The sequence below is a fragment of the Lactuca virosa genome, chromosome 1 (genome assembly GCF_052849685.1).
Source record: "Lactuca virosa cultivar CGN04683 chromosome 1, Lactuca_virosa_CGN04683_v6, whole genome shotgun sequence".
NCBI lineage: Eukaryota > Viridiplantae > Streptophyta > Magnoliopsida > Asterales > Asteraceae > Lactuca > Lactuca virosa.
In genome coordinates, this window is record NC_136426.1 from 75,917,985 (window position 1) to 75,929,703 (window position 11,719).

At 35.8% G+C, this 11,719-nt stretch overlaps 1 long non-coding RNA gene across 1 annotated transcript; it reads left to right on the plus strand.

The window, feature by feature from the left end:
• The first annotated feature begins 7 nt into the window (after positions 1–7).
• On the plus strand, positions 8–1,722 carry LOC145147343 (uncharacterized). Its single transcript, XR_013728256.1, has 2 exons — positions 8–296; positions 1,505–1,722. It is a non-coding gene; the product is annotated as an uncharacterized LOC145147343 (long non-coding RNA).
• Positions 1,723–11,719: the final 9,997 nt, after the last annotated feature.

Sequence of the window (11,719 nt, forward strand, 5' to 3'; positions counted from 1 at the left end):
GATTCCATTTATCCTCTTCATTCAAAATAGGTCCCAATCCCCAAAAAGTGATTCCATTTATCTACAAACAACCCCTCACTTGGTATATTTTTTACCAAAATGGTCCTAACCATTAAATTAAATTACCAAAAAGCCCCTATACTTTAGCGAAGTTACAAATCAGTCCCTGATAGTTCAAATTTGTTACGAAATGATCCCGAGAGTATTTCAAAGTTTAAGAATTGTGGATTTACGGTTTCTCACGTCAAGCTTCTCAAACAAAACGATTTTGAACAAATGGAACTCATGCTTCAAGGGTGAGTGCTTACGACCCCTTTTTAATATTTTAACTTTTTCGGGGGGAAATACATGTGCCTAAATATTTTGTTTATACAAATCCATTTCCTTTTTATGCAAAAATACAATAAATCTAGTTTATAAAAATATTATTATTTAACAATTTACCATATTGTTACAAATATACTAGTATAAATTTTTCGTATACGTATTATGGTTATTTTATCGTGAAATAACCAGTTCACACAACAAATACTACATGTTACAAAATTATATGATTTTTATGTGACATTGCATATTATAACAAGCATGTTATGAAACTCTGTAGTATTTCAAGGATTCAAACTATTACTAAGCATGTTTATTTAAATGTTGAAGTACACAACGTTTATACATGTACATATGTTCATTAATTTGAAACATTAATTTTTATAAAAACGAACACATTACACTTTTACATATATGTCAAACATACTCGACTTTTATGAACTTTATACAATGATATTCATTATGCCTAGTGACTTAATCACAATTAAGTTAGGGCTGAGAGTTATTCGCAAACTTTTTAGTTAAGGGCTTTTTAGTGAGACGTTATTCATTAGTTGAGTTTAAACACTTAGCATACCCACACTACTATAATCGTTAATCTTCGGAGCAAGATACATATGTATAGATCTATACAGGGTTGACATCCCCACGTGCGGTTGCTAGCTACAAACCTAGACCGATCAATCGAAGCGGGTGATAGGTGTCTACAACTGTTACTACAACGTCCAATGAAGCGTTGTAGGGGGTACACTCAGTCACATAGCTCGATTATAGGACTCACTATAAATATTAACTAGAATATATATATATATATATATATATATATATATATATATATATATATATATATATATATATATCAATCACTACCAACCATGGGCTTGGTTGCTTCCAAAACTATTTTTAAGTATGGAATTACTTATGTAACATAACAGTTTGGTTTTTAAGGATATTCAAAGGTTAATTACGAACACAGTTTAAAGTATGGATTTGCTTATACAAAAGATACATTTTGGCATTCAAGGATTTATTACAAATACAGTTTAAAGTATGGATTTACTTATACTGAAATACATTTTGGGCTTTTAAAGACTCATTGCAAACACTGTTTTAAATATTGTCATACGTACACAAAAATAATACTTTTTAGACTTTTTAAAAGTATTACTGTTGTTAGCAGAAAACCTGTAACGCTCACCAACCACGTGTTGACCATCAAAACTACATGTATTCTCAGGAAATCACCAAACAAACATTCAAGACAGACTGGATTACAGGTGACCTAGTTTACTTGCTGTTGTATTATATGCCTATCTGTTAAGGAAATTCGTGTACTATTATTATTTGTAAAAAGTTTGTATTCAAATATCAAGATGGAACTCGAATGTTATTTTTTTATTGTTGTACTTGTGCTATATATCCAGTTTACCTGTGATCTATGAACTTAGTCGCACAGCCCAGCGTGTTCCGCCACCTCGGCCGGGGGTGTGACAGATTGACATCAGAGCTAAATTGGCTGTAGAAAACTCGTATCCTCGAAAGAGGAATATAACTATAGCAACTAGCTTCTAATAAAAGTATTATTAATATTAAATACAGTACTTCTTAGCTACTTACGGTAAGGGGAATATGGTTTGAAATGTCGCTTGGGTTGTTGGATTTCAGAATGGCTTAATTGCTAAAATGATCCTACCCTCCGGCGTTTCCTGTCAGGCCCTCATATGTACTTGGTAGTCTTGGAGTACAAAACAAAATATAATAATACTACAAACCCCACCAACAATAATATATAAGAGTTATATATACTCTGACCCGTGATGGGAACACTTAATAAAACTCTAACATGCCTCCAACTAAAACTACTAACTCAACCCTTTAGGTAAAACGCCTCAACTAAGATTAGTACCGTACATAAGCCATACCATAAATAAACCTGGAACGTACGTCTATGTTATTTATTGTCGGGCCGGTGAACAACCAACCTTGAGCAAGGAGTTTGACAGACTACAATGGTTGAAAGTTTTAGAGATTGAAGGATCTTCTCAAGATTCGCTGCAGAAACCTAGTACCTTAGAAACCTTATATCAAACCCAAAACAACGTATACATTTTAAAATACTTATATGGGATAACGTTCAGATTTTCCTAGTTCATCTAAACCCGAAGAAAAACAAAGAGCCAATAGCTCCGCTACTATCGTAGCAGAGAAACACATAGTTCCCAATCGATCATTCTGTAGTCTCCAAACTTCTCTCTTTATCATTTGAAATTGGTAGGATTTCAATTCTCCCTCTAAAATTTGGAAATCTATAGGATTTCTGGAACTGATCACTCTCTACAATTTGGAACCTTACCATGAAAGGGTTGGAGGTGACTGCTTACACCTCCCGATTTAACAACCTCACAAACCGTTACCCAGGAATGGTGAACCCGAAATACAAAAATACCAAAGGTACATCTAGGGATTAGCTTCACCAGGTCAAGGTCTGGTTACTGCATCCAGACCCACTATCTTTGATAGTGCCAAGCAGTTGGCCTATCAATTGACTGAGTAGTGTATCCGTTAGGGTACCATAACCCCACAAACCGAAAAGAACCAGACTGGGAGTACAAAATGGAAGTTCCATGGCAAGTCAAAAGGGAACTTCAAGCACCACAAACCCAATCCAAAACCTATGGTTGTATACAATGTAATCATAAACGCTCCCACTCCATCAAAACTCCACTCTGGGAATTTACTGCACTGTACCATGTGCAATTTCCATCATGTCGAGAATTGCATGGTCTGTAGTATCTGTAACTTAATAGGCCACACTTCTAAGTTTTACAGAAAGACCACGGACAACACAACCTAAACCACTACTACAGAAGGAAGCCGAAGTGGCTTCGAATGCAATCAACCAAGGAATTTCAAGAAGGACTCCCCGAAACTGAAGAATCAGGGTGGCCAAGGAATATCATTTGTGATAGGTGCTGGTGATGCTCGCCAGGAACCAACTGTGGTTACTGGTACGTTTTCTATCAACAACATTTATGTTTCCTGTGACAACCGTCAAATTCTGGTCTAGTCAAAGTCAAATAAAGTCAACAAGTCAAACCCGTCAACTCTACTAACTCTTGTATACTAGGGTTCACTTTATGAAATTACTGTACAACTCACTATTTTAATAAGAAATCATCACTTGAAAAGTTTGTATTTTTAGATTTCTTGAACCCTAATCGGGGTAAGTGAGGTAGCAAAGCGATAAAACACTATTACATACCCTTCGGGGGTGTGTAAGACTCTTAAACATGGCTAAACGGGGTTTGCGGACCTTGCGTATCAAAGCCAAGCACTCAAAAAGGCCACAAAAGGAATCTCTCCCAAATCTCTCCAAGTATGTCAAATCTCTCCCAAATCTCTCCAAGTATGTCAAATCTCTCCCAAATCTCTCCAAGTATGCCAAATCTCTCCAAATATCTCAAATCTCTCCCAAATCTCTCCAAGTATGCCAAATCTCTCCAAGTATCTCAAATCTCTCCCAAATCTCTCTCAAAACCTCTTTTGATTTTTTTGTAATCATTTGGGGCATCCCGACACTTGACTTGGTGAAAAACCATTCGAAACGGGATGATACCTTGGAAAATAGCCTTTTAGGGCCGAAGCCTCTCTATTGGGACCAAACCCTCCTTGAGCCGAAGCTCCAAGGACCAAATCCGAAGGCCTCTTAAGGAACCGCAGCCATAGGACCGGAACTGCTGAGGACCGAGGCGGATGAAGACCGAAGCTTGAACCGAACCCGAAACTGGAGCACCGCATCTGACCTTCAGCTGCGGTCCCTTCTGATGAGTCCGCCTGCGGTACCTGCTCGGACCGAAGTCCCTTCCCCTCGGTTCCAATGCACCAACCAAACCACCCCTGCGGTTCTAAGGCTGCTAAGACCGGAACCTCGCCCCTGACTGCGGATTTTCCCATTTTCCACCCGGTTTTCGACAACGACTCCGTTTTAAGCCCGTTTTTAATTATTTTAACGAGGGATTTTCACCCAAACTTATATTTTGACATATAAGAACCCATATATTCATAAATTAAACATATTTTTAGGGAAATCCTTATTTAAGAATAAAAATCTATTAAGTTAGATCTTGTGGTGGAGTGTTGACTTTGCCTTAGTGTATGACACAAGCAACCACCCCATGCCCACTCCATGACCAACCATTGTCCTTCCACCATACCTAGTCACTTCCATCGTCCTTCCCATCATTTTCTTCAAGCCATACACTTGAACAAAAGGTAGAATCATTATCTCTCCTCTCTCATTTCTCTCATTTCCACAAAGAACAAACACCTTTCCCTCTCACTTCTCTCTCTCTCTCTCTCAAATTCGAGATTCAAGGGTTGATCATCAAGTTTTCTTTCACTTTTGGTAAGTGATATTATCCTCCTTATGATTATTTCACTTCCTTCTACCCAAATCATAGATTACTTACACAAATTCCATCACATTTGTGTTAGATCTTCGAACCTTCAAGGCATCTTCTAAGTGTTCTTGAGTTGAACACTTCCTTTTCTTCAACATCCATCCACTAAGAACACACAAGGTGAGTTCATACCCCTATCTTTTCATGTTTTTCTTAAGTTTTAATGGGGGGAATACAAGTTAAAACACCAAGAACACAACTAAACTCATTTAACAGCCTTCATCAGAAAAGTTTAACTCCATTCACGGACTGTTTTGGTTAACTTAAACATTTTAGTTCCCAAAACTGTATTAGGTGCAAATAGTTCAGGTTCATACCTTTAAAATGACTACTTGCACATCTCCATACAATTTTTCTACAATTTATGGTGATTTTTACAAAAACTGCCTATCATTTCAAGAACAAATCCGGACCCGTCTGTGATTAAGGACTTTTTCACACAAGTTGGAGGTCACTAAAAATCATAATAAAATTTATGAACAAACTAGACTCATTTTCCAAACTCTCAGAATTTACAGATTCTGATTTGAACCTTGGATGATTTTTCTATAAATTTTCTAAGAACAGTAATAGAAATGTTAATACTAGAAAAGTGCTATCAATTTCATTTGCACCTTGTAAGTTGTTGAGCAAGGTGTGTATCATTATGTGAATATATGTTTTTACATTATATGTCATTTCGTCTTGGTGTATTGACATACATCAGAAAACAAATGGATTTTTACCTTCACGAGTATGGTAATTAATTTATTGTTATAAACAAAGTTTACATCCATTGTATACAAACATTTGATAAACTATGGAAGTATAGTTTATGTTGCTTTTACATTATAAACGATTATAATAAACTATAATAGGTATCGTTTATGCTTCATTACATTTCAAACTCTTTACCTAAGGTTTTCAGTTCACGTAAATCTGTTAATGAATAAATTTGTGAGACATTCGCTTCGCGTTACATCCAAGTAACGAAATCAAAAATCCTGTAAATTGTAACCAGAGTCTATTGTAGGGAGAACGTGATAGTTGTGTATAGATCTATATTGGGTCTGACAAACCCACACCTGAGCTGCATGCAACAGCTAGACCGGCAGGTCTGGGGTGACAAGTGTCATTTAACTTGCGACGCCTGAAGAACGTCGTATTACGAGGCCGTCTGAGTCATAGTATAGTTATAATAACTCACATGTGGTATTAACAAAACATAAGATTTACGGGTTTTACTTCTAAATTTAACAGTTTATGTCGATTTAAACTTGCATAAATTTCTTTAAGTATGGTAAAATACTTGTACACTTCGGTCTTGACTTTTAAGACTACAATGCATTACATAAGAAAATATGGGATCTTTCTTGAACAAACATCATTTTTACAAGAAAAGGATTTTAGCATCACCTTCAAAAGCTTATGAACTCACCAACTTAATTGTTGACACTCTTTCAAAACTACTTGTATTCTCAGGAAATCAGTAAACAGGTAATCGGCCGCTTTTGAGGATGGAACGCTAAGGCGTCAAACATTGTATTTTTGTCAACATAATGTAATTGATTCAGAAACATGTAAACATATACTATGATGTAACTTTTTCAATTATATTTATGTTGGTTGTGTTTACTTTGATCACTATTAAAATTGTTGTTATGATACTATACATGAAGTCCTCCACCCCCGGACGTTTCCGCCATCCTTGGTTTGGGGGTGTGACACTTCCGTACTATTCGATATTGGTGTCGATAGAAGCTTTATTTTTCCATAAGTTTAGAAGCATGATTAACCATAAATTTTCCATAAGTTTAGAAGCATGATTAACCATAAATCATGCAAACTTAATGAATCTTATACGATATAAGTAGCAAACTGCCAGTTAGAAAGCACCTTAGAAATACTCACTATTTTTCCTTCTCATCCTGAATAACCACGTCTATCACGTCAACCTTATACCTATGACCAATGGAATTTTCGATGTGATCATCGAAATGGATTGGTTATTACTTCATCGAGCAGAGATTTACATTATGAGAAATCTGTTCGACTACCTTTACCCAACAATGAAACACTCGTGATTTACGGAGATAAATTAGGAAAGAATCTAAAAACCATCTCTTGCATGAAGGCAGGAAGGTGTTTATAGAAGAGACGCTTCGCTTTCTTGGCCCACGTGGTGGATATACAAGCTAAGGGTAAGGAAATCAAAACATTCTGCAAGTGTGCGATTACCCAGATGTATTTCCAGAGGATCTTCCTGGAGTACCTCCAGTCAGACAAGTCGAGTTCCGAATCGACTAGTCCCGGGTGTAGCACCAGTGGCAATATCTCCTTATCGTCTGGCTCCATCGGAAATGCAAGAACTATCCAGTCAACTCCAACAAATTATTGACAAAGGCTTTATTCGGCCAAGCTTCTCTCAATGAGGAGCTCTGGTACTTTTTGTCAAAAAGAAGGATGAATCGTTCAGAGTGCAAGAAAAAACCAATATCCACTCCCGAGGATCGATGACCTGTTCGACTAGCTATAAGGATCCCATTACTACTCAAAGATTGATCTAAGATCTGGAAACCATCAACTCAGAGTGCAAGAAGCATACATCCCAAAGACGACAGTCCTGACGCGGTATAGTCATTACGAGTTTCTGGATATGCCATTCGGACAGACCACCGACACCAACTGAGATACACCAATATCTAGGGCTTGCAGACTATTAGCGGAGATTCATCGAGAACTTCTCCAAAATATCCAAGCCTCTCATCACTCTAACCCAGAAGGACAGGAAGTTCGATTGGGGAGACAGACAAGAGTCTGCCTTCCATAAATTGAAACAATTCTTGTACATTGCACCAATTTTGTCCCTTCTAGAAGGAACAAAAGACTTTGTAGTATTCCGTGATGCCTCTCAGCATGGGTTGGGATGCATGCTGATGCAAAGGAATAAATTCATTGCATATGTATCCAGACAACTCAATCCAAACAAGACCAACTACACTACTCATGACTTACAGTTGGAAGTTGTAGTGTTTGCCTTAAATATTTTGAGGCACTACCTGTACGGAACAAAGTGTGTTGTGTTCATCGACCATAAAAGCCTTCAACACATCTTCGACCAGAAGAAGCTCAACACGAGACAACGAAAGCATGTCAAATTGCTAAATAATTACAAATGCAAAATTCGTTATCATCCTGGAAAAGCAAATGTCGTGGCAAATGCTTTAAGCAGGAAAGAGCGAGCAAAAGCCTCTTCATGTAAAGGCTCTAACCCTAACCATCTGATCGAACCTCACCACCCAAATTCGTGATGCTCAACTAGAAGCACTCAAACCCAAGAATATCGTAGAAGAAACCCTGCGAGGTATAGATAATTAGTTCGACCTCAAGGAAGATGGAACACAATATTTCATGAACCAAATTTGGACCCTAAAGTTTTGGTGAAGTTTGGAGTCTAGTTTTAAATAAAGCTCATAAGTCGAGATATTCAATAAAAATTGGATCAGATAAGATGTACCTTGATCTCAAGAAGCTTTATTGGTGGCCCAACATGAAGGCAATAACTTCAAGTGATTATGATACCATCCGGGTAGTGGTTGACCGTTTGACCAAGTCCGCCCATTTCCTAGCCATCAAACAAACCGACAAGATGAAGAAACTCACCAGGACCTATCTCAAAGAAATAGTCAGACTGCATTATGTGCCAATATCTATTATCTCGGACCGATATAACAAATTTACTTCCAGATTTTGGGCAATCACTGTAAAGGTTCCTAGGAACCAAACCCGACATGAGTACTGCATATCATCCATAGACGGATGGCCAATAAAGATACAATCTTTTGAAGACATGCTCCGTGCTTGGGAGATAGACTTCAGTAATGCACGAGATACTCACTCACCACTAGTTAAGTTTTCGTATAATGATAGTTATCTCACTAGCATAAAAGTCGCTCCATTCGAGGCTTTGTACGGACACAGATGCCGTTCTTCGATATGTTGTGCAGAAGCTAGAGACACCCAACTAGCTAAAAAGTATGCTACAGATACTCTACTTACTGGTTCTGAGATCATTCACGAAACAACGAAGAGGATCGTTCAGATAAAGGAATGACTAAAGATCAAAGGTAGTCGTCAGAAAAGCTACACTGACATAAGACACAAACCCCTAGAATTCAAAGCAAAAGAGCGTGTCCTAGTAAAGGTCGCGCTATGGAAAGATGTCATTAGATTTGGAAAAATGAGATAAACTAAAACCTATTACATCGAACCTTGTGAAATCCTAACAATGATTGGTCCGGTGGCTTACAAACTCAATTTACCTTAAGAACTCAACAAAGTTCACAATACCTTCCACGTGTTTTAAGAAGTGTCTCTCTAATAAGAACCTTGTCTTTCCTCTCGATGAGATCCATGTCAACACTAAACATCACTTCGTAAAATAACCGGTGGAGATCATGGATCAAGAAATCAAAAGCCTCAAACAAAGCCGAATAACTATAGTAAATGCCCGATGGAACTCTTGTAGAGAGCCGGAGTTTACTCAGAAACGTGAGCATCAAATGAAACAAAAGTATCCACAATTTTTCAGCGGTGCTCCCTCAACTACTGGAATGAAATACTAGTAGAACAAAATGATAGTGGAACAAAATATTCTAGAACATAATAATTTCGGGACGAAATTCCCTTAACGGGAGGTAATGTGACATCCTGGAATTTAGGTCAAAGACCGTGAACGGTTAAGTTCACAGTAAGTCTCTTGGTAAATTGACTCATTGAGTTTTAGTGCACCTAATGTAAAATAAATGAGTTATTTCAACTATTATAAGATACTGGATGGTATCTTACTTCCAAAAATGTAATCTAGCAAACAAATCAAACAGCTCAAACTACAACCTTAGGAATGCGTCTGAAAAATAAAAATTTCTTATTAAGCAGTTGTGAACAATACAAACACTCTAGTCTCGTAGTACGTGTTTACCTGATTCCGAAAATATAAACAACGTCCAAAACGGAGTTCGTATGCAAAAGATACGACCGTTTTAAGAATCCAAAACCAATATAATACTGATTTTCTTAAAATCGCTAAAACTGTTTCTAACCGTTGAGGGACTTGTACACCTCAAATGGAAATTCCGAAAGCATTTTTGGACTCAGGCTATAGCCTAGTATCGAATTCTATATTTGACATATTTCTATAAAAATAATTATAAAAGTAAAAAATCAGACGTTTTTCAGCTTAATTAAACGCGAAACTTTAAACGTCATTTCACGAAGATCAGTTTAACAGAATTCAATTCTGTCAGCATTTTTGGAATCACCACGACCTGAACTTTAAGCAGACACTTTTAGAAAATTTATATGAATCGATAAGAGGGCACGAGAATCGAGGTATACATCACGATAAATAAATATATATAAAATATATTGTAGTTATTATTGTGAAAAATATTTATAAGATACATAATGACAATTCCACTATATATGTATATATTTTTGGTGTCGTATGCGAATTCAAAAGATCCAAATTAGTCGTGTAATCACAATGCATATAAGTTATATAATTAAAATTATATATATATATATATATATATATATATATATATATATATATATATATATATATATATATATATATATATATATATATATATATATATATATATATATATATATATATCATGTAACACTTCCAAATACTAATTAATAGTATATATGGTAAAATTTGGACACCTATTATGTATAAATATTCAATTTCTTTATATATATATATATATATATATATATATATATATATATATTACAAACATACATAGAAAACTTTTAATATGAAAGTGTATAAAATTTGGACACCTATTATGTATAAATATTCAATTTCGTGCCTTGTTCATTCCTTTGCCCGATCAAATCTTGAACACGGATACCATTTAAGCCCCAAGTCATTTTAGTTATAAAATGACCAAACTACATGTTAAACTCTTCATTCAAAATAGGTCCCAATCCCCAAAAACTGATTCCATTTATCCACAAACAACCCCTCACTTGGTATTTTCTTTACCAAAATGGTCCTAACCATTAAATTAAATTACCAAAAAGCCCGTATACTTTAGCGAAGTTACAAATCAGTCCCCGCTAGTTCAAACTTGTTACAAAATGATCCCGAGAGTATTTCAAAGTTTAAGACTTGTGGATTTATGGTTTCTCACGTCAAGCTTCTCAAACAAAACGATTTCGAACAAATGGAACTCACGCTTCAAGAATGAGTGCTTACGGCCCATTTTTAATATTTTAACTATTTCGGGGGGGGGGGGGGGTTACATGTGCCTAAATATTTTGTTTATACAAATCAATTTCCCTTTTATGCGAAAATACAATAAATCTAGTTTATAAAAATATTATTATTTAACAATTTACCATATTGTTACGAATAAGCTAGTATAAACTTTTCGTATACGTATTATGTGAAATAACTAGTTCACAAAACAAATACTACATGTTACAAAATTATATGATTTTTATGTGACATTGCATATTATAACAAGCATGTTATGATACTCTGTAGTATTTCAATGATTCAAGCTATTACTATGCATGTTTATTTATATGTTTAAATACACAATGTTTATACATGTACATATTTTCATTAATTTGAAACATTCATTTTTATAAAAGCGAGCATATTACACTTTTACATATATGTCAAACATACTCGGCTTTTATAAACTTTATACAATGATATTCATTATGTCTAGTGACTTAATCACAATTAAGTTAGAGCTGAGAGTTATTCGCAAACTTTTTAGTTAAGTGCTTTTTAGCGAGACGTTATTCATTGGCTGTGTTTAAACACTTAACATACCCACACTACTATAACCGTTAATCTTCGGAGCGAGATACATATGTATAGATCTATACGAGGTTGACATCCCCACCTGCGGTTGCTAGCTACCACCCTC